This window comes from Chrysemys picta, chromosome 2 (assembly GCF_011386835.1).
Source record: "Chrysemys picta bellii isolate R12L10 chromosome 2, ASM1138683v2, whole genome shotgun sequence".
Classification (NCBI taxonomy): Eukaryota; Metazoa; Chordata; order Testudines; family Emydidae; genus Chrysemys; species Chrysemys picta.
In genome coordinates this window covers 34,001,746-34,026,375 of record NC_088792.1, presented here as the reverse complement: position 1 = coordinate 34,026,375, position 24,630 = coordinate 34,001,746, and the positions used below count along the sequence as shown (strand labels likewise).

The window sequence follows — 24,630 nt, the reverse complement described above, 5'->3', positions numbered from 1 at the left end:
GGCCAGAAAGCCTAATTCAGCAAAGCAGGCAGAGGGAACCCAGGCTGATTGAGCAGGGGTGGCTCAGTGAAATCCCAGTATATCAGGTGGCATCCCAGAAGGGGGAGTCCAAGCCATCACAGAGCGAATGAAGTTTTTGGGAAGTGTAAGAAAGTGTTTTACCCAGAAAATGTGCCCTATATTGCTAACCCAGGCTGAAAATTTGAGGGACCCCATTGTTAAAATGTTTGGCAACACATCACTGCCAAACAGCCAGCTGCAAAGATTATTTAAAACAAATCTACATATCAAAGTAACAATGAAGGATCTATTTTAAATCCACAGAAGCAAGTTAATGCCTTAATTCCATCCTTATCACACCTCACTGTGTCTGGACATTACTGACTTCACTAACATCTGAAACTATAAGTCATACATGCTGCAATAAATAGATTAAAAAAGGCCACATTAAAGTCAAACTTCATTCCATATTTACTAGTGTAGTAAATTGCTGTTCTACTAATCTAGTGAAAACTAGTTTTTGTTGACAAATGTATATAGCTGAGTCTCCTGGGTATAAAAGCACCATTAAATGCACTTTCTTTTCACGCTGGTCTAAAGTAAAAATGGCTTTAAATTAAACATTTCTGGGCATAGAATTCAGGTTTCAGATTTACGTTTTACCTTGTGCCCTGAAATAATTCCACACAACAGTGCTCATGTACAATGATCGGAGAATAATTGCATTGTAATCAACAGCAAACAGCATATTTATTTATCTCTCCTCTCCCTTTAGTGGCTACTTTATTTCAGAATTTGCATGATGTTATTGGCCCGGTAAAGACAAAAAGCAGAACTCACATGGAGCAGCTTTGCTTTCTTCCTGTCTGGAACAGACACTTCTCAGGAGGTTTGATCCCATTTCCTTTGACACACACCTTTTGGAGGATGAGTACAGTCTCTCCTACCCAACAATGTAAAGGTTGAGGGGAGGGCATTCTATAATCCTACTAGATGCTTTCGCATGCAGCCCTATTTGAATCAGGTCAAAGCATGTAATTAAGTATTTTTACTCCTGTTTAACTGAGCCCAGGAGCCAACCCACAGCCTCAGACACAGCTTGACATTACATTATCAGAAGCCTGTCTCTCCTTTACAAAGTCTCATTGAGGCATGCCTGTAAAGGTGGGCAGAACTTTCACGAGCCTGTGAGATGCAATTTGTTGCCAGGATCTTGATCTCAGTTCAGGAGACAGAAGTCCATACGAAAAGCAGCAGGCTTTAGTGTGTTTGAGAATGACTGAGATGTAGCCCTCTTTCAAAAAGACAAGTATGCTTGCATTCATCACCCCAAACAGGGAAAACCAATTATTCTTTAAAATGGTATAAAATTCTATGCAGAAACTATTGGTGCCCAGAGATTTCACAGCATGCAAACTTTTAATTGCTGCCCTTCCTCTTTGCAGATGAGGGCATGTGGAATGTTTTATGGCTTGTGCACTTCATTTGGGAATATCTGAGCTTGTGAAATAGAATGGGATTCCAAAGAAAAATACTGAATTTATACAATGCTCTAATGTAACTTTTAGAAGCAGGTTTATTGCGAACATACTCTGAGCATCTTTTAGTATGCTTTAGGGACACTGTGCTGCATAGGCAATATACAACAAGACTAAAAGGATGAGTAGCTGATCTATTTTTCAGTAAGACTTCAGTCTATCTATGTGCTCCAGTGGCATGACTGGGATTTTTTTTATTTGGGTTATGTTATTTTTCTATACAAGATGTCAATTTCTGGAATAAATATGAATGTTCCTGAATACAGTGATGGTATTTGAAAATTTGATTACAGTGTCACATAGAGGCCACACTCAATGGCTGTTGCCCCAATTGTGTTAGGCACAGTACAAGTGAAGTGACGCTCCTTGCCCCAACAAACTCATACACACTTTTATATTGATAAACACATAATACATTTCTTCTCTTTAATCTTAGCCAAGTACTGGGGAGAGAAAGCTACTTTCCTACAATTTTTTTTTGTAAGTGGATGATCTGTATCTATCATTCATATTTGCTGGTCTGCTTTACTTCCCTATATAGCCTCTCTTCTTGCTATAAGGAGCAGGGGCATGTGGCCTACATGGTCAGTCCTCCCCCATACACTACTTCTACTGAAGCTAGTGGAAAAACAGCAGGGGGGTTCTCTTGTAGTAGCTGCCTTGACTGGTAATGCAAGCACCTATACAGGACAGCAGCTGTCTGGGTGAGCAATATCATGCCCAGGTCCAGCCACAAGAAAAAGTATTTTCAAGGAAGAGCCAGACTTCACTCCTTATACTGAATCCCACTTCAAGTTCTCTCTATAGCTTTGTACTTGCTGAAAAAGACTGAGGTTTAGTCCACCTCAGCTTGATGCCAGGGGACTGGAGCCACTGCAGTCTACTGTGCAATTATAGTTCAGACTGGTTCCGTTCCTGTATATTGCCATGATTTTAGTTACACTGTCAGGGACCACTGCAAAAAAATGTTTATCTGAGTTGGTGACATTACAATCTATTACATGCAAGTCAAAAAGGAGAAACACATTCCACATTTCACAAGAAGGAGAGAGGGGAAAAGCAGAACTAAGGCATAAGGGGAAAAGACCTGGGCCCGGAACATTTTTTCTCACTTAAAAAATAAAGATGATATGACTCATTAAAGGTGAATTCAAATTTAAGACATCGTCTTCTGTAAATTTTGATATATTTAAGGAAGACAGGAAATTCCATTGTCCATCATTTATTTATTTATTTATTTATCATGGGTGAATTTGTGGCTTTGCAACAAGCCCTGAGCAAGGGGGCAGCACATAAATCAGATTTGGACTATTATAATCATCTTCCCAGTCCCTCTGCTGTACAGGGAGAGTGAGGGGGTAAATGTAAGGATTATACATATCATAGACTAATTCCTCCAGAGTACCAGCCAGCGTGCCCTGGCTCTGAAGAGATTGCTTTCCTCCATGCTGCTACCTACTCCGTACCCCTCACTCCCCTTGAGCATTTGCCCCCAAACTGCCCCTATTCTTCTACAGCTAATATTAGTGTCATTCCAACAATTTAGGCAACACAGAACAATTCTATCCCATTAGGAAAGATATTTTCAACAGCTTTCTAGAAAAACCTGCACTTGCACCAGAATGAGACAATTACTAGGAAATAACTCCATGTAGTTGAATTCACAGGCTACAACAGAACCCAGCATCCCTTCTGCCTCTTTGATGTCTCATCTCTCTAGCTTGTGCATTGCTGAAATAAAATATTTATTTCCATAGCCTCAGAAGACATGAACCATAGTCCTCACGCAGTAGTGATTTGTAGTGTAATCTTCTAGCGAGGAAACTTTTTGCACTTTAGAAAGATTGGGGGGGAGCGGGGGGGAGTACAATCTTAGAAGCCTGTGCTGTGACCAATGGACTCTTATTAGGCTTGTCTTTTAACTGAAGCGGTGGGCTACCAAATAACCTACAATCCTTAAAGACTTTTCTTGGTTAACAAATGGGTCTAAAAACACTTACTAAATAAGATTCAGCCCTTATTATACCCCTCATCTCCTCCCCTCCTGAACCAAAGGAACAGATTATTTCAACAGGCAGTAGAGCAATTTTTAAATCACGCCTTAGTTTTAAATAGGACACAAGAACTGTCATGTTACATCAGACAATAGTCCTTTTAGTCCACTATCCTCTCTAACAGTGGCTAGTACCAAATGCTCCAGGAAAAGGTGGGGGGAAATTCCATAACAGACTCTTCTATAAAAAACTACCATCGGGGAAGTCTCTTCCTTACCATAGGCTGTAGGAGGTTGGATTATAGCCTGGTAAAACAAATATTTTGAAGTACACGGTCACAGTTATGAAACTAGCTGCACCCATTTCCCCTTTTTGGTCTCTTAGGCTAGGTCTACACTACGGGGGGTGGGGGTGGGAGTAGACCTAAGCTACGCAACTTCAGCTACGTGAATAGCGTAGCTGAAGTTGCATATTTTAAGTCGACTTACCAGGCTGTGAGGACGGCGGCGAGTCGACCGCTGCTGCCGACTCCGCTTCCGCCTCTTGCCGCGGTGGATTTCTGGAGTCGACGGCAGAGCCATCGGGGATTGATTTTATCGTGTCTTCACTAGACGCGATAAGTCGATCCCCAATAGATTGCTACCCGCCGATCCGGCGGGTAGTGAAGACATGCCCTGAGGGTACATCTGCCCTGCAAAATTAAGTAATTGTAGTGTGGGTAGGCATGTCTGCTCTAGCTTTAATCTAGCCAGCATGGGTAACAATAGCAATGAAGATGCAATGGTACAGACCCTGCTAGCAATCTGAGTACATAGACAGTATCCCTGGGGGGCTTGTACAGCAGAGAAATTGGGTGGCTAGCCCGCACTGAAGTCCACGCTGCCATAACTTCACCATTATTGTTACCGGTGCTAGCTATCGTGACCCACAGATCCCTTGCTGCCAACTGGCAGAGGGCACAGGGGGTATGTAGCGTTTTACAGGGATCCCCTGGATTGGATATATGCAAAATATCAGAGGGGTAGCCATGTTAGTCTGTATCCACAAAAACAACGAGAAGTCCGGTGGCACCTTAAAGACTAACAGATTTATTTAGGCATAAGCTTTTGTGGGTAAAAAACCCACTTCTTCAGATTCATGGAGTGAAAATTACAGATATCAGTAATTTTCACTCCATGCATCTGAAGAAGTGGGTTTTTTACCCACGAAAGCTTATGCCCAAATAAATCTGTTAGTCTTTAAGGTGCCACTGGACTCCTCATTATTTATATGCAAAATAGTTCACCAAAGTGTGGCATCTGAGGGGTCTATCGAGAGCCAGTAGCCCACTGGTCATTATAATCAGTGCAAAATGTATGCACAGATAATATTTAAGGAGTTATGCATCTATCATGGGGGTGTCTCCTGGAGAGTCCTTTCAGACCCTAACCACAGGCCACGATCACTCCATATCTCCTTCAGCAGGCCACAGCTTGTAGTGTTATTCACATTCCATAGCCAGCTTCCCCACTTGCTTCTAGGAAAGGGAACAGAACAGCAGTTAGCCCTCTGCCTTCCTTTGGATTTCCCCTCTCTAGGGCTTACTTCCTATCATTCATATCATCCCACCTGTTGGGGTTGCTTCTCCTTCAATTAGCCCTTCAGGTAAAGCTCTGCTCAGTTAATTGACACCCTCTGTCAACTACCTGTCTTCCAGTTAGGTCCCAATTACTATATACTGGTAGGTATTCAGAGTGACACAGGGTTGAGTTAGCTCATGAGTCAGTATACCGTGTTACAGTACCTATACTAAAAAGTATCTTCTTGAGGTCTTAGAGTTAAGGCGGTCACCAGAAGGTGACACACCTCACAAATGTACCTTTTAGGCAGGAGGTAACAGACACCTGTGTCCCTGTCCAGTCATTTGTATATTGTATGCCTCACAGTGTATGCCTATTTGCATAATGAGCCACAGGCAAAGTAAGAGACTGCAAAAATCTACAAGAAAGAAAATCTACAAGCTGAAACAAACAGCAGGAGAGTGGGATCCTGTTTATAAATAAAAACGAAGGATTGTTCTGGTGTATCTTGGGGAGCAAAGATCCATACTGGGTCTTTCACCAAGGAGGCAAGCTGACAGTGGGCTTGTCTCATGAAAGGAGGGTCACAGGCAACCTGGCTGTGGAGCACTGGAATGATTTTGGGAGAGCAATACAAGACATGAAAGCATCTAGTTAATTAAACCTAAGCTCTAGAATGTGTTATGATTTTATAACTAATCTTGTATTTACAATACTTTGGACTATTACTTGAATCTCTATGTTTTTGTTAACAAAGCATTAGGATTGTCAATTAATCGCAGTTAACTCATGTGATTAATCCAAAAAAATTAATCACGATTAATTACATTGTTAAACAATAGAATACCAATTGAAAATTAAATATTTTTGGATGTTTTTCTACATTTTCAAATATATTGATTTCTATTACAACACAGAATACAAAGTGTACACTGCTCACATTATATTATTTTTTTATTGTAATTTTTACAGTGCAAATATTTGTAAACAAAAGAAATAGAATTTTTCAATTCACCTCATACACGTACTGTAGTGCAATCTCTTTATGGTGAAAGTGTAATTTACAAATGTGGATTTTTTTTTTGTTACTAACCTGCACTCAAAAACAAAACAATGTAAAACTTTAGAGGCTACAAGTCCACTCAGTCCTATTCTTGTTCAGCCAATCACTAAGACAAACAAGTTTGTTTACATTTGCAGGAGATAATGCTGCCCGCTTCTTGTTTGAACAGGTGTTCTCATGGCACTGTTGTAGCCAGCGTCGCAAGATATTTACATGCCAGATGCACTAAAGATTCATATGTCCCATCATGCTTCAGACACCATTCCAGAGGACATGCTTCCATGCTAATGATGCTCATTAAAAAAATAATGCATTAATTAAATTTGTGACTGAACTCCTTGGGGAAGAATTGTATGTCTCCTGTTCTGTTTTACCTGCATTCTGCCATATATTTCATGTTATAGCAGTCTCGGATGATGATCCAGCACATGTTCGTTTTAAGAACACTTTCACAGCAGATTTGACAAAATGCAAAGAAGGTACCAATGTGAGATTTCTAAACATAGCTACAGCACTCGACCCAAGGTTTAAGAATCTGAAGTGCCATCCAAAATCTGAGCGGGACAAGGTGTGGAACATGCTTTCAGAATTCTTAAAAGAGCAACACTCCGATGCAGAAACTACAGAAACCGAACCATCAAAAATGAAAATCAACCTTCTGCTGGTGGCATCTGACTCAGATAATGGAAATGAACATGCGTCGATCCACACTGCTTTGGATGGTTATCGAGCAGAACCAGTCATCAGCACCTCACTTTCAGTTGACATTGTAAACAAGACGTGGGCAGCATTATCTCCTGCAAATGTAAACAAACTTGTTTGTCTGAGCAATTAGCTAAAGTAAGACTGAGTGGACTTGTAGGCTCTAAAATTTTACATTGTTTTATTTTTGAATGCAGTTTTTTTGTACATAATTCTACATTTGTAAGTTCAGCTTTCATGATAAAGAAATTGCACTACAGTACTTGTATTAGGTGAACTGAAAAATACTATTTCTTTTGTTTTTTACAGTGCAAATATTTGTAATCAAAAATATAAAGTCAGCACTATACATTTTGTGTTCTGTGTTGTAACTAAAATCAATATATTTGAAAATGTAGAAAACATCCAAAAATATTTAAATAAATGGTATTCTATTATTGTTTAACAGCGCAATTAATCACATGATAATTTTTTTTAATCATGCAATCAATCGCGATTAATTTTTTTAATCGCTTGACAGCCCTACTAAACATACTTAATTTCACTATAAACATATCTAAGTGCTGTGTATTAAGCAGAGTGCTGATCTGAGGCGGACTGGTAATTTGGAAGCAGTGAAACTGAATAAACCAAGGTTTCAGAGTAGCAGCCGTGTTAGTCTGTATCCGCAAAAAGAAGAACAGGAGGACTTGTGGCACCTTAGAGACTAACAAATTTATTAGAGCATAAGCTTTCGTGGACTATAGCCCACTTCTTCGGATGCATATAGAATGGAACATATATTGAGGAGATATATATACACACATACAGAGAGCATAAACAGGTGGGAGTTGTCTTACCACCTCTGTCTGTGCTGGGCTAGCTTGATTATCACTTCAAAAGTTTTTTTCTCTTAATTAATTGGCCTCTCAGAGGTGGTAAGACAACTCCCACCTGTTTATGCTCTCTGTATGTGTGTATATATATCTCCTCAATATATGTTCCATTCTATATGCATCCGAAGAAGTGGGCTATAGTCCACGAAAGCTTATGCTCTAATAAATTTGTTAGTCTCTAAGGTGCCACAAGTCCTCCTGTTCTTCTTTTTGTGAATAAACCAAGTTTCCTGTGGAATAGGGGCTAGACACTCCAGGCTGATGGTTGGAGGTTGGTGTGTACCTATTGCTAACCTGTAGATAAACAGTGGGGCCTGTGAGGCCTAGAGAGGTGGGCTCGAGTTGCCCATAGCCGATGGCGTCGGGGAGATGACCCCTGGTAGGCACAGACTCACCTCACTATCACCTGCCCTTAGTGTATCTCACAGCCCAGGGTACCCCCAAGAAGGATCACAGCTAGTTAAAATTAATGCAGCTATGCTTACCTGGAGTACAATTACATTTTGATTTGTGATGTATACATAACACCCTCTCCCTGAGTGCAGCCACTTCAGGTGTTTGGCCTCTTGTATTGACCTCTCACCTGTCAGGGTGGAATCTCATTATTCCTCCACTCAGACCATTTACCATCCTGCACACCTGACTGTGTTTCAGGCACCTATATTTCCTCCCTTCAGCAACCTGTGATCAGTGATCCTGACTCACAGCCTTCTTAAGATAAAGTATTTTATTTAACAAAGCATTAGAGGAAAAAAACTCCACAAATTTAAATCAAACTCCCTTTAGGCATATTTAATCTTATGTTTCACTATCAGCCAAGGTAGATAGACTTTCCACCTAAGTTACAGGAACAGAATAGAATTTATAGATCCTTAGCAAACCCATGTCCTCCTGAGTCTCTGTCTATTTCTCTCATTCAAACTGGTTTGGGTGCTTCCCAAAAGAGGAAGCTAAAGCCATTGAGGCTATTCACTCTAGCTCTGTCCTTTAGGACCCTTAAGTGTAAGCTGTTAGGTGACTATTCAAAAGGGTCTCCTTTCCCTAGGTGAGATATTCGCCCCAATGTATGGTTCAGATATACTACACAGGGTGTATGCAGTGCAGTTGTAGTCATATCCGTCCCAGGATATTAGAGAGACAAAGTGGGTGAGGTAATTGAAAGCTTGTTTCTCACCAGCAGAAGTTGATACAATAAAAGATTATTACCTCACCCACCTTGTCGCTAATACTACACAGGTGACAAGATATAGGAACAGTAATTACTGAAGAGCACTCCTGCATTTGTCACACACACACACCAAGTAATCCACACTCTATTGTGCCATAAACAGTTAAAATCATTACTGAATAGCATTCCTGTTAAAGAGAACAACTGCCTAAGTACATATCCAAAACATTCTCCCTAAGTTTTTTTATGTCTCATATCTTTCAAGTGTGATTCCACTCTGAATATTAACTGTGTAAAAATGGCATCACGAGATTCCATATTTGAGTCAACTTCCAGATCAAATTTGTTAGTGTGCAAGTAAGAAGAATGCTTTAGTAAATTTCAGGCCTGCAAAAAGCTACTGAAAAACCCCCCACAAGCTATGTTATTTCTTGCTTGTGATTAAACACCAGATTCCGTAATTAAAATTACACCTGCAATGCAGCTATCTTCGAATTCCACAGAATTTGCTCCTGGAACGGGAACTCATGCCCAAGCCAGAACACAACAGAGCTCTCTCTCTCTCTCAAAGTTGTACTGGACTGGTAGCACCAATGCAAATAAAAAAACAGTACAAACATTGTAGCTATAGAAAGCAGATCTGACTCTGAATACATACAGGGAGCAGATTTGTGATTGACTAAGGGGGGAGGGGGGAATTAGCACAAAATCATGTTTCAGAACAGAACTGTTTAAAAAGAAATTGTATTATTCACAAAGGCCTAGGTCTTGGGCGGTGCTGAAGAATGGATTACCCATGGAAAAATATAAATTTACCTCTCAAAATTTGGCTTAATGCAACAGTCACAAGCCAGTGTAAGCGCTTTCATAAACTTAGCTACAATCATGCAAATGACACTGCTGCATGGTAAATAATTGTCAAAAAGAATATTTCACTCAGTTATAACATCTGACTTGGGCGGAAGGCTCTCTCCTCACAAGTGATACTGACAGCCTTCTTGAGACTTTGGATGAAATCTTGATTCCCTTGAAGTCAGTAGCAAAACTAATATTGACTTCAGTGCGTCCAGGATTTCATCACCTCCTCATCCACACATGCCTCCTTCAACTGTTATTCAGTTCTTAAACCTGCTCACTGTAAACACATCCCTTATGTGCCATCAATGGAAAATTGAGAAAAACCAACTGCCCTTGAAAACCCGCTTGAGGAATAAAAAAAAAATTGATTGCGCTTGTGCTGGTTTCATTTAACCTTTTTCATTTTACACCATTGCTACCACCAGTTAGGCTCCAGGGATGGAATTGCTAGTACAGAAGAGGTATGCAGTAGTCACTGGTGCTTCGGCCATGTTGTCTAACCCTGTTCAGAACATGTCTGGATGATACAGTGAATGAAAGGCTGGAACTTTATTTATTTGCTCTAGTGCTCCCACTGATTGAACTGGACAGGGGGCAGCACTGGAAGGAATTCTTTAGGGAAAAGTACATAAGAAAGAAGGGCCCTTTCTCACAGCAAATATCAAAGAAGCAAGGTTAGTCACCTGCTTTTCCTTATTCTTCTTCGTTTTACATTAAAGTACTTTGTTGTACAAAGCAAAACGTGTACAGGGAGTCCTCTGACTTACAACTCAATTCTGAGGAACGAATTGTCGTAAGTCGAAACCGCTTTTCCCATAGGAATCAATGGTATAAAAGGATGGATTGGTTCCTGAACCAAGGCTTGATACACTATTTTCACCATAATAACCCAGATTTTGGTACTAAATGAATTATAGATGACTAATGTAGCAACATCAATGTATTTATTTGGTAAACAGCATTCAAATAAACATATAAAATCATATATGCTTTGACTTTCTAGAACGTTTTGAAGGGCTCTTGGCTGGGGGCTTCTCTGGAGTCTTAAAGAACGTGTCCAAGGAAGTTTGAACAGATGTTCTCCTCTTCTCCTTGTAAATTTCTCTGTAGCAGCTGTACATGTTGGATATGCCCCTATTCACAGATGCACTGCGTTCAATGTTGGGGCCATGTTCCTCCAACAGGGACATGGCAGCTTCCAAATGTTGAAATGCCTCAGCTAACACTTTTGTCGTCAAGATCCTGATGTTGGGCAAATTGGCCCTGGCTTTAAAACGCATAAACCAGCCCCTGCTTGCATTAAAGGGCTCATGAGTATAACTCTCCCCCTGTTGTTTCTTTAGCTCTTCATAAAGACTCCTAGCCTTTTCCTGAATTATGCCTAAGCTCACAAGAGCTCGGCATTCATTTTGATCCTCCGCCAAACAAGTAACTGTTTCTCAACCGACGCAATGAGTCCAACACACAGCTTAGTTATCACAGTTGACTGCATAGGAGCTGAGCCCTTGACATGTTCCTGAATTCTAACCTTGTCTTTCAGGATGATCACGATAGTCGTTCGGGGGATGTCCAAAGCTCTGCTGATTTCAGTTGCTGTCTCCCCTTTTCCGGATCTCTTAATGACGTCCATTTTTGTTTCCATAGTAATTGTTCTGTATTTCTTAGAAGAAACATCACCTGCACCGGATTTACGCTTTTCTGCCATTAAAAAAAAAATCAGAATCACAAAGAACAGCAACTGGGCATCTTAAGTCAGACTGGGCAGAAAGGCAGCAAGGCAGGCAGCTGCTCAGAATGCCGGCAACATACTACGCAGAATTGGGCTTGCTTTTTACAGAGTTGCTTGTAAATAATTTTGTGGTTGCATTATAATGAATGGAGCTGGAAGTGGGTTCCTTGCAGTTGCTTGTCTGATTGGCTTCCATGGCCAGGATAGCTTGTTGCCGGGTAGCCTTGCCACTTGTTTTTGATTGGCTCCCGGCCCTGGGCTCAGCCAATCAGAAAACTTTAACAGTGAAATCAGTGATTGGCTGAGACTCAGCATGTGATGTGTGCTGTTTTCCCTGCCGGCTTTCCTCCTAAGGGCGAAACAAGCATCATAGGGGCAAAACGGGCAGTCAACTGAAAAGTGTCGTAAGTGGCGTCTGATGCAAGTCAGGCGTCGTAAGTCCGAGGATTCCCTGTATAGACAAATTGGACAAGCATTATCCAGACTGCCCCAGAATTAAACAATTGCTTTACAGAAACCTGCTGTTGATTGAACTGAGTAAAAGTACACATAACTCCATCACCTGGTTTAATAAAAATGGTCACAACTAGTCTGCATGTTCCACGCAAATAAAAAAAAGATGTCTCATGTCCCAGCAGGAAGATATTTCTCATAACAGGGAGAACTTCGGGTTCATTACCTGCTAGTAAAAGAGCTCTCTGATAGCAGTGATGGGAAGAAGAGTGCAATACAGCACAAGAACCCAAGCAGGATAAGCTCAGGACAATAATTATGTCTGTGATGCTAGACTAAAAATATACCATGCCCAGCCCTTTCTTCATCATGATTTTATTCAAAATGAAATGGGAAATAAAGGGCTAACCCTAATTGTTCTTTGGTACCTAAATGCTATTCTCATCACTCCCACTGACTTGCTGCATAGACTTGGGCTATTCACTACAGCGATATGTGTTTCTTTCCACACCTGTAAAAAATGAGGATACTTACCACTGTTATAAAACACTCAGAAATGTGGATGAGAAATATTAGAAAAATGCCAAGTATAACATTTTTCTATTGCTGAAGGGATAGTGTTCAAGTTAAGCAAATTTCTCAGATGCACCTTACCCTCTTTGAATGATCTCATAGTACTATACACATCTAGTAGCAGTGTTACAACACTACACAATCAAAATTCATAAATTTTACACCACTATTTTTGTATACATTACTAAAGTGACAAGATGCCTAACCATTCTTGACTATGCTAAGGTTACTGTTTCTCATCTATTGTACACAAGACTGTTTACATTGTAGATACAATCTAAAGAGCTTATGTAAAGGAATGGAACAAAAACAGTTTGCTTTCCCAAGCATCTTCTGATTGACACCATTACAAACACTGAAAGTTTCTTTTGTTTCTCAGACCTTGTCTCTCAACGCACTTCTGTAATATAAAACAAATCAAGTGCTGCTCTTCTTATAGTACCCAAAAAACTAAACTGGGTACCTGTAGATAGGATTAAATTATCTGGAGTACCCTATTCTGCAAGCCTGAACTTCTACATCATGTTATTAGCTGTCGATTAATCACAGTGAACTCATGCGACTAACTCAAAAAAATTAAACGCGATTAATCGCACTGTTAAAGAATAGAATACCATTTGAAATTAAATATTTTTGTTTTTCTACATTTTCAAAATATTGATTTCTATTAAAACACAGAATACAGTGTACAATGCTCAATTTATATTATTTTTGATGACAAATATTTGCACTGTAAAAATTATGAACAAAAGAAATAGTATTTTTCAATTCACCTCATACAAGTATTGTAGTGCAATCTCTTTAGTGTGAAAGTGTAACTTACATAAGATGAGTTGGGTCACAGAGACCCCCTTGGAACTGTCACTTGATGTTCTGAGACTACCTCTGAGCAGTCTTCCCTGCCAGCTTGGGACTTCAGAACCCAGCCTTGTTGAGCCAGATACACTAATCTGCTGGGTCTGCCTCATGCCCCCAAAGCTGTAGACTTAACTGAAAACGGCTTAGTAAGTGCTACTGTCTCTAGCACCCAGACGCCCAGCCCCAATGGGATCCAAACCCCAAATGAATCCGTTTTACTCTGTATAAAGTTTATACAGGGTAAACTCAAATTGTCCGCCGTCTATAACACTGACAGAGAGATATGCACAGCTGTTTGCTCCCCCAGGTATTAATTACTTCCTCTGGGTTAATTAATAAGCAAAAAGTGATTTTATTAAGTATAAAAAGTAGGATTTAAGTGGTTCCAAGTAATAACAGACTGAACAAAGTAAGTTACCAAGGAAAATAAAACAAAACACGCAAGTTTAAGCCTAATACATTAAGAAACTGATTGCAGATGAAATCTCGCCCCCAGAGATGTTCCAATAAGCTTCTTTCACAGACTGGACTCCTTCCTAGTCCAGGTCCAGCAATCACTCACACCCCCATAGTTACTGTCCTTTGTTCCAGTTTCTTCTAGGCATCTCTTTGGGGTGGAGAGGCCATCTCTTGAGCCACCTGAAGACAAAATGGAGAGGCTTCCAGGCCTTTTATATTCTCTCTCTTGTGGGCAGAAACCCCTCTGTTCTTCTGTGCAAAGTCACAGCAACAAGATGGAGTTTGTAGCCACCTAGGCAAGTCACATGTCCATGAATGATTCAGCTTTTTGCAGGCCGACGCCAATGTTTACATGTTAGTTTGAACGTTCCCAGGAAAGCTCAGATGTGGATTGGCGTCTCCCAAAGTCCATTGTCAGTTAAGTATTTCTTGATTGGGCAATTACTCAGAAAAGTCCTTTCTCAAGAAGCTGACCAAATGCTTCACTGAGGCTACTTCGTATCAAAGACATTGAGATACAAGTACATAGCCAATATTCATAACTTCAAATACAAAAATGATACACACATACAGACAGAATAATCATAACTAGCAAATTACAACCTTTCAATAGACACCTTACTTGACCTCCTTTGTACAAGATTTGGTGCAACTATATATGGTCACAGTTCATGTACAATAGTGGTTGAAGCATGAAGGGACATCTGATATAGCGCATCTGGCATGTAAATATCTTGCGACGCTGGCTACAACAATGCCATGGGAACGCCTGTTTTCACTTTCAGGTGACATTGTAAACAAGCGGGCAGCATTATCTTCTGCAAATGTAAAAAAACTTGTTTGTCTGAGCGATTGGCTGAAGTGGGACTGAGTGGACTTGTAGGCTCTAAAGATTTACATTGTTTTATTTTTAAATGCAGGTTTTTGTGTACATAATTCTACATTTGTAAGTTATACTTTCATGATTAAAGAGATTGCACTACACTATTTGTATTAGGTGAATTGAAAAATACTGTTTCTTTTGTTTTTTTACAGTGCAAATATTTGTAATAAAAATAAATATTACGTGAGCACTGTACACTTTGTATTCGGTGTTATAACTGGAATCAATATTTGAAAAATGTAGAAAACATCCAAAAATATTTAAATAAATAGTATTCTATTATTTTTTAACAGTGCGATTAATCAAGAATAATTTTTTAATATCGTGACAGCCCCACAAGTTATATTAATAGCCAAGGTGCTAGTAGGTTGTGTTCCCTGTGCCCATTTAACTCTCATCAAAACTACTCAATGGAGAAAAATAGATGATTTTTCAATTTAAATAAGACAGGTCAGAGGTGATTCAAATCTGTGATTAACCCTCACTGAAATGTGGGTGTCATGCTTTATCTTATTGCCAGGGTAAGAAAGGAAAAGTTGCTCGTCAGATGTCAATGACAGCACATAATGACAGGACCCACCCCTCGTTACAGTCAGGGAAAAATGGCTGAAGCCTCAGTGGGAGCATGAACAGTGAATCTGAGGGAAGAATCTGCCATAAAAATTGACAAGACCATGCTGAGCTCTCTGACCTTAGGGACATCTGACTAGTGAAAATTTATTAACAACATAAGAACGGCCATACTGGGTCAGACCAAGGATCATCTAGCCCAGTATTCGGTCCTCCACCAGTGGTCAATGCCAGGTGCCTCAGAGGGAATGAACAGAACAGGTAATCGTCAAGTTATCCATCCCCTGTCGCCCATTCCCAGCTTCTGGCAAATAGATGCTAGGGACACCATTCCTGCCCATCCTGGCTAATAGCCATTGATGGACCTATCCTCCATGAATTTATGTAGTTATTTTTTGAACCCTGTTATAGTCTTGGCCTTCACAGCATCCTCTGGCAAGATGTTCCACAGCTTGATTGTGCATTGTGTGAAAAAATACTTCCTTTTGTTTTAAACCTGTTGCCTAATACAGAAACTCCCCACTTAATGTCCTCTCGCTTAATGTTGTTTCGATCTTACGTCCCTGCTCAGTTACAGAACATGCTCCATTTAAAGTTGTGTAATGCTTCTCTAGAACGTCGTTTGGCTGCCTGCTTTGTCCACAGCTGGCAGCCCCCCCTCTCCTACACCCCCCCACCACAGCGCCTCCCGCCCGCTGGCAGACCCCACGGATTAGCGCCTTCCCCCTCCTCCTCCCGCCTCCTGCCCACGGCAATCAGCTGGCTTGTGGCATTCAGAAGGGAGGGGGGAGGAGCGAGGACTCTGTGCGCAGGCTCCCCCTTCCTTCCCAACGCCGCAAACCAGCTGATTGCTGCGAGCAGGAGGCAGGGGAGGGAGGGGGAGCCTGCACACCGAGTCCTCGCTCCTCCCCCTCCCTCCTGCCCCCTGAATGTTGCAAGCCAGATGATTGCCGTGTGCAGGAGGCAGGGGGGATGAGCGAAGATGCAGCGTGCAGAGTAAAGAGGGAGGAGGGGGGGAGAAAAGGCGAGTTAAGGGTGGGGGCTTGGGGAAGAGGTAGCGTGGGTGGACCAAGGGTTGAGCCCCCCACCCCTGGTGCTTGCAGAGTAGGGGAAGCTGCTGCTGTGTAACATGCTTCTCCTAGCCAAGTGGTTCCCAAACTAGGGTTCGTGAACCCGTGGGGGTTCGCAAAATGTTACGGGGGTTCTCGGGAAAAAATTCCCTAATGGCGGACAGAGCTGTCCTTAGGGATCCTGGGCAGCATGGGACCTGCAGCCCCTGGACTTCCAAGAGCTAAGCAGATCAAAGCAAGCACATCTGAGGAGATTTAAACTTCAAGACTCCTTATAAGAAATGGAAAGGGAGGTGGATATTTTTTGCTGTTTTTTAAATTAAATAGGCAGCTAGTATTATTTTTAAAATTATTATGAAGAACAAGTTTAAGCTTTGTTGTAACGTGCGTTGTTTGCCTGAACTACTCAAGACCTGAATGCTTGTGTAGAAGGAACTCTTTGAGTTGGCTTCTTAGATACCTTTATGCTGTTTCACATCTGATACTTCTTGATGAAACATAGGAGCCTTGTCTTGTATCACTTTGAATAAGCTTGTTATAAGCTACGAAAGTGAGATCGTGGTAGAGTGTTGCTGTTTTCATCATGTAATAAAAATAGTGTAATGATAAATAATAATTAATTATTAATAAGCATGTCAAAAACAAATGTTATATTTCCAAGATCACTGCTTTTATAATTTATACTCAGGTAAAAGAGAAAATCCCTGGAAATATTCATTTTTAGGAGGGGGTTCACGAAACTTGACATTTTGGTGAAAGGGGTTCACAGGTTGTTAAAGTTTGGGAACCACTGTCCTAGCCTACAGCACCTTCAGCCCCAGGCCTGTCTCATTGTCTCCAGAGCCAGGGGGCTGTACCAGTGTGGGCTAAGGCGGGGGCACCTCCCAACTACAGTACTGTACTGTATGGCAACAAAATTTTCCCCTGGAACCTAACCGCCCCCCCCCATTTACATTAATTCTTATGGGGAAATTGGATTCACTTAACATCGTTTCACTTAGTCGCATTTTTCAGGAACATAACTACAATGTTAAGTGAGGAGTTCTTGTAATTCCATTTGGTTACCCCCTAGTTCTAGTGTTATGAGTAAATAACACTTCCTTATTTACTTTCTCCACACCAGTCATGATTTTATATACCCCTATCATATCCCCCCTTAATCATCTCTTTTGCAAGCTGAAAAGTCCCAGTCTTTTTAATCTCTCCTTATATGGAAACTGTTCCATATTCCTAATCATTTTTGTTGCCCTTTTCTGAACCCTTTCCAATTCCAGTATATATTTTTTTGAGATGGGGTAACCACATTTGCATGCGGTTTTCAAGATGTGGGTGTACCATGGACTTATTTAGGGATAAGATGATATTTTCTGTCTTATTAACTATCCCTTTCTTAATGAATCTCAACATTGTTTGCTTTTTTGACTGCTGCTGCACATTGAGTGGATGTTTTCAGAGAACTATCCACAATGACTCCAAGGTCTCTTTCTTGAGTGGTAACTGCTAATTTGGACCCCATCATTTTATATGTATAGTTGGGATTATGCTTTCTAATGTGCACTATTAATATGTTGAATAGGACTGGTCCCAGAACAGACCCCCGGAGGACACCATTATTTACCTCTCGCCATTCTGAAAACTGACCATTTATACCTACCCTTTGTTTCCTCTCTTTTACCAATCCAGGAGAGGACCTTCTCTCTTATCCCATGCCTGTTTACTTTGCTTAAGAGCCTTTGGTGAGAGATCTGGTCAAAGGCATTCTGAAAATCTAAATACACTATATCCACTGGATCCCCCTTGTCCACTGCTTGTTGACCCCCTCAAATTCTAGCAGATTGCTGAGGCATGATTTCACTTTACAAAAACCATGTTGGCGCTTCCCTAACAAATTATTTTTATTAGAGCATAAGCTTTCGTGGACTACAGCCCACTTCTTCGGATGCATCCGAAGAAGTGGGCTGTAGTCCACGAAAGCTTATGCTCTAATAAATTTGTTAGTCTCTAAGGTGCCACAAGTACTCCTGTTCTTCTTTTTGCGGATACAGACTAACACGGCTGCTACTCTGAAACCTAACAAATTATGTTCATCTATGTGTCTGACAATTTTGTTCTTTACTATAGTTTCAACCAGTTTGCCGGGTACTGAAGTCAGGCTTACCGGCCTGTAATTGCCAGGGTCACCAATGGAGCCCTTTTTAAAAATTGGCATCACATTCGCTATCCTCCAGTCATTTGGTACAGAAGCTGATTTAAATGATAGGTTACACCCTTATTTTAAAAAGTTAATATTAAAACAGCATCATTTGGCTATTCCTTTTCAGTAAAATTATTATATTGAGGAAGAGAAATCCTGGCTTAGCTTTTTTCTCTGAAGAATCATTAAACATTGCCTATTGTGTCTGCATTTTTTCATGTGGGTTCCTAACTCCAAGAGCCCAGGATCTATTCTAAGTAAGAACAACTCCTAAAAAAATCTCCACCTCATCTTTCTACATGCAGCATCTTTATAGTTCTCCATTTCCTCTCTCCTACTTTGATCAACCCCTGTTTCAACATCCCCAATGTGCCTCTGTTAGCGGGACTTTAAAAAGCCTACCAACATACAGATGATATGCAGTGAAAAGTTAAGACTACATGCTGACTTTTTATACACACACAGGGATAACAAAAACCCATCAAAGGAATACTAGACACCTAAAATAGCAGACTCCACTGTGTAGAATGCAATTGTTTTAACATCTGAATTTGTTAGGATGTAGCCTGTTTCCTGGATGTTCCATACTCGTATTGTAATCAGATTGCAGCCACTTAAGAAGAGTCAAGCACGTTAGGATTCTAGCGTATCTCAAAAAGCCTTGAAAATTCACACAGAAGAGCTATACATAAAAAGGTTTTGACATCTCACCAAAAGGCACAGATCTGCACTATTAAGAGGCAAAAACACTCCAACAGAAAGTCACACACTGCCCTCCATTTCATAGATTTTTCATAGAATATTAGGGTCAGGTCATCTAGTTCACCCCCCCTGCTCAAAGCAGGACCAATCCCCAGACAGATTTTTACCCTAGTTCCCTAAATGGCTCCCTCAAGGATTGAACTCACAACCCTGGGTTTAGCAGGCTAATGCTCAAACCACTGAGCTATCCCTCCCCCTACATTGGAACTTTCCACTAATTTCAGTGGAGTTTCAGTTAGCAGCATGTGACCACTTAAAGTTAAGTTGGAGTCCCATTGTATTGAGATACTGGAGAACAGGGGTAGATACTTGCTTTTGTAAGCAGATCACAACATTAAAAAAAACAAAAACAAAAAAACCTATCAGCACAAGTACTTCAATTTTGTCCATAGTAGCCAAAGTTGTACATAAGCTGTAAAAGTAGACTAAAGTTTAATTGCTTAAACATAGTAATAGGAGACACTGCTTGTGGCATATGATATAGTTGTCTTGTTGACAAATTATCCCTCAATCACTCCGTCCAAATAACATGGAGAACACAAGAGGTATGAAACTGCCATTTGAGTTCTCTGTAACCAGAACTTTCATGATACAAGCTCTTTTTCACTTAAAATTCTCTAAGTCCCACTCCAACTAAATAATGTCTACTAATATGAAGTAGAACACATACATGCAGCTCTGGGACAGAAGTCCTTGCTGTGCTGATCTGGAGTCTCAGAAAAATCTAAGATTGTGATGTCAATAACAAGCATGACAAGGCAATCAAGTAATGAGCATGATCAGATACGGTAAGCAGACCAAACATCTAGATGGATAGACAGAAGCTCAAACTCAGTCAAAAAATATTTGCAGTAATTTGTGAAGTAAATTAAAGTAAAAACAAGGAAGCAGGATTTTTACCTTATTAGTGTTATAGTACTACAATAATAGCAGTATCCCTGATATTGGCTAGTTTTGTCACTCCTGTATTATTTAAGTGGGGCTAGCGGAAACGGTACATGAACAAATTGTTGATTAGATCAGTCATTCTTTCCCAACGAGATTTTTTTTTTTTTAAATGCAGCATTGCACACAGGAGAATCAGGAGGATATAAACTTTGCTTCATAAAACGGAATATAGACTAATCTAACCAGAGACAGTTTGCACCAACACATCCTTTGCTCTTGCACCTGAGGGATTCCTGATTTGGATTACGCTGCCTGACAAGTCAGAGTACAGCTGCACTCCTTTAAATGTACTGAATCAGTATGAAACAAAGATTTTACTGAAAAAATAATGAGGAGTCCAGTGGCACCTTAAAGACAAACAGATTTATTTGGGCATAAGCTTTTGTGAGTAAAAAACCCCACTTCTGCATTGTTGTTTTTGTGGCTACAGACTAACACCCCTCTGATACATGGCACCATGCAAAATTTTACCTCCATGCACATCTAAGAGCAAAGCTAGTGCTACAGTTTGTTAGTGTGCAGGGCAATATAAAAAAAAGAAAGGTTTAGTAAATAATAGAAATAGAAAACAAGATTAGAATTGAGATTTCTGCCATGTTCTCTTTCCTTCCCTCCAAACTACCCTGTTTCCCCGAAAATAAGACATCCTCCGAAAATAAGGCCTACTTACAGTTTTGCCTCTCGTTGTAATATAAGGCATCCCCCCGATAATAAGACCTCCCCGATAATAAGGCATCCACCGATAATAAGGCATTTTTCATTTCTGAAAAATAAGACATCCCCTGAAAATAAGACCTAGCGCATCTTTGGGAGCAAAAATTAATATAAGACACTGTCTTATTTTCGGGGAAACAGGGTAGGTTGTTTTTAATCACATGCGAAAGAAAGCCTCACAATTAGAGAGCCATCTCTAATACTATTTTCTTCTTCCAGTGCGTATGTAAAACTCCCCCACCCTATTCATCAATATTCTTCAAACTTCTTTTGAGTCTAGAATAGATGAGTAATAGAAGTTTTACATAAGGGAATACAAAATAAAGTCTTCAGGCAGTTCTGTCTTTTACCATCAGCTAAGATGAACTCAGTAGGCAAACAACTTTGACAAAGTTATGTAAAAAAATTGTCATTGAAACAAGTTGTATAAAGATACTACAGTGATAAGGGCTGCAGAAATCCTTATAAATAATAGTTGTGTAATGTATGGTTTTGAGTTCTAAAGACTCAAAAGTTTGTTTCCTATTAGAATACCACACATAGCCATCTACTATAAAAATGAAGGGATCTATTCTCTCCCAGTATGCAAGTTTATAGTTGCCATGCACTTTACAAGGACATGATCAACTTAAATTTCGGAAATTCAATTTTCGGAGAGAGCATCTTTTAAATAGTAGGTCTTTTTTTCATTTAACTATTTTAATGTAAGCCTTCCTGTTCCGCTTATTTTAAAGGGGGTTTAGGTGGGCCTGAAAGCAACTGAAACTGCTCAGTCTCTGGATGCCATCTTAATAAAAATAAATAATATTGAGGTTGAGTTATGGGCACATTTCAGATAGAGAACAGACCCCAAAAGAGGAAACTATTTGCAGATTTTTATTTGGCCAGTAACAGCTGAAATTCATCGTCATCTTGACTCAGCCAAAAGGAGTCAAATATTTTGTCCATGTTCAGAATCTACCACCTGCCCACTCATTTTATACCATCCCTTCTTCCAAGGCCCCAGTTGCAATGTTCCCCAGGTAAGAGAGAACTGAATTGGATTAACTGGATAGGATTTCTCAAAGAAGTCATAAACATGTATTCTTGCCATTGCTATAGGAGTGACTGAAAAGAGACAAAAGTGTTCTTTCCTCTCAGATTTAAGAAATACTAATAAATCAGATTGAAATTCAGTTGTAAACATTCAGGGCTTGAGTGGTAAATCAAGAGAATCCTTTCCTTGCTAACCTTCTCTTACAGTTATTGAAGAGGCATAATATCAAAGTTGGTTGGTCCAAAATTTGACCCCTATTTTCCTCAAGTCTATTTGCAAAGTCTATGTAATTCTTCATATGTGCTGGTTTGTTTAGATAACTATATAGAAATTTTTAGCAAAACAGCAGCTTTATTTATCTGTATTGTACATTATTTTCCATGATTTTAAATGTGCTAAAACATATACAAAAGTTAAGGTAGAACCCTTTCTCAGATATATGCTCATCACAGGGTTCTGTGGCTAACCTCATTTCTGAACAAGAGGAACTGTAATTGTGTTAGAGTCCAAGCATTTAGCCGTTTCAGGTTACGTTGCTTTTCAGCTCTGCAGCTTTGTTTAAATTCCCCACTTCCTTCTTCAGGACATTTAGCAGCATTCTAGAACTATCCAAAATCTTCATATAAGCAGTTTCAGTTTCAGCAAGGATTTTATCAAGCTCGTTCCGTGAGGCTGTCTTCTGGGCCAAGTTTTCACAGACACACTCCAGTTGCTCAGACAGGATTCGGATTTCATGCTGGAGTTTATTCTTTTCCACTTCCGCTTGCTGGATCTGCTTGTTCAGTTCTTCTCTTTGCATGCATAAGTCTTCAACGCATTTCACCAGCTCATTATTGTAACCCTGCAGCACAGCTCCCTGCTGAGTCATCATCCAGGCTCCACCCTCTTAGTGGACTCTGCCACCACTTTCAGAGTCCTCTCTCAGCGACACCATCCAGCACTTTCATTTAAAAAGGAAAAACAAAACAAAAGAGCCTGTAGCTGGGCTTCTGTGAACAACCCTCCACTAACAAACCAGCACAGGGTACAGCTATGGTAAAACAACATTCTGCTTTTAAAAAAACAAAACCAAACCGGAACTTCCCCAGACTTAAGTTTAACATACCTAAGGATACAACTTCTGTGGTGTTCCCAGCCTCTTTCTGTCTAGGGATCAGGGCCAAAATTCAAGGTTCCAGAATTTCCATTTATTTACTGAGTGCTTTAGTGAGTGTCTTCTGATAGTTACTGAATGTTTACATATAATGAAGTCTAACCCTTCATTACAGAAAAATTGTCACAATAATTTTCACTGTAGCTTCCTATTATCATGATTTTATTGGAAAAAAAACAACTCCTTTTGGGCTCAGAATTTCAGTGCTTGGTCACAAATATAAAACTGTAATCTACAAATATAGTCTTTTCTATGGAGGACAGAAATTTAGTGATTGTCACTAGAAATATTCACTCAAAGTCAAGGATAAAGAAAGACATTTTCTCCATCTGATACTGTACTTAACCACAAGTACTGTACCACCTCCACTCACAGTACTTCCCAGGTCTGCCTATAGTGAATCAATTCAACACTCTATTTTCAAACGCACGTGGACATGGGTTAGAAGGAGACTTAGCTTTTCAGATTAGATGAGTATGTTTTCTAATGTGCAAGCTAGCTGTCCGCCTCTGCTCTAGAGAGCTGCTTTTCTTCGCTCTCCTCAGGAGGATACAGGGAGCAGTCTGGATGAGAGCACTGTCACAGTGCCTACTGTCTCCACAGAACAGCCATATCATGAACATTACATGCTTGCTCTGGGAACTGATTGCAGGTGCGAGGGTGCCAGGGATGTACCCCAGCCCTCGTTGCTCTCCATCCTCTTACTACTAAGTGGAGACAAAGAGAGTGTTCTCCGGGCCTTCAAGCAGTGGCTGCTGTGGCACGCTACAAACATCACTGCCACCAAAAGCCTGACAATTTGAGAGGGGAAACCCCACTGGGGCGGCTCTTATTATTGCCACCTAACTCCCACAGCAACTATGGCGGTGACAACTCAGGCACTTTCCTAACAGAGACGGGAACAAAGCCCCAGCCTTCGAGTCTTAAGACTTAAACATCCACTGGGGCTGCTGCGAGACAAACAAGCGCCGCAAAGGGCAGCACAGGGGACACACTCACACGTCCATGCAGCCAGGAACAAGCCTCCCAAAGGGCCGTTTTAACCTTCCCCCTCCCGAGTTTCCTCCCAGGAGACAGGACGTACACAAGATGGTTCCCTTTCTACCCTCCCCTTTCTCAGTCGGGCTTGGGGGAGACCCTCGCCATTGCCCCTGCTGTACCCAACCTGGACGAAGAGCCTCCCCCACCAGCCGGAAAGCGGGCTGCGCTAACCGGTAACCAGTGCTCTCACCCCAGGCTGTCTGCAGCAAAGCGGAGCATGCCTCTCAGGAGCTCGCCATGCCACCCAAGAGGCGAGGGGCTCTTAGCCAATCAGCCAGCCCGACTCTCCGAACAGCTGCTTTCTCCGAGCGTTCCGACCGGGAGTGGCCGCAGGGCGAGGGGTGAAGGGTCACGGAAATACCCGAGAACTTCCGAATGCGGAGGAGCTGTCTGCGGCGATAGCCGATGTTTTCCGAAGGTTGGGGGAGCT

At 40.8% G+C, this 24,630-nt stretch overlaps 2 long non-coding RNA genes across 2 annotated transcripts; both read right to left on the bottom strand.

Annotated features, from left to right (window-relative positions):
* Positions 1–10,684: 10,684 nt before the first annotated feature.
* Positions 10,685–24,531, bottom strand: LOC112058879 (uncharacterized). The gene is made up of 2 exons (XR_002888049.3): positions 24,391–24,531; positions 10,685–11,937 (listed from the first exon to the last, which is right to left on the bottom strand). It is a non-coding gene; the product is annotated as an uncharacterized LOC112058879 (long non-coding RNA).
* On the bottom strand, positions 20,601–24,195 carry LOC135981277 (uncharacterized). The gene is made up of 3 exons (XR_010598224.1): positions 24,159–24,195; positions 21,110–22,946; positions 20,601–20,874 (listed from the first exon to the last, which is right to left on the bottom strand). It is a non-coding gene; the product is annotated as an uncharacterized LOC135981277 (long non-coding RNA).
* Positions 24,532–24,630: the final 99 nt, after the last annotated feature.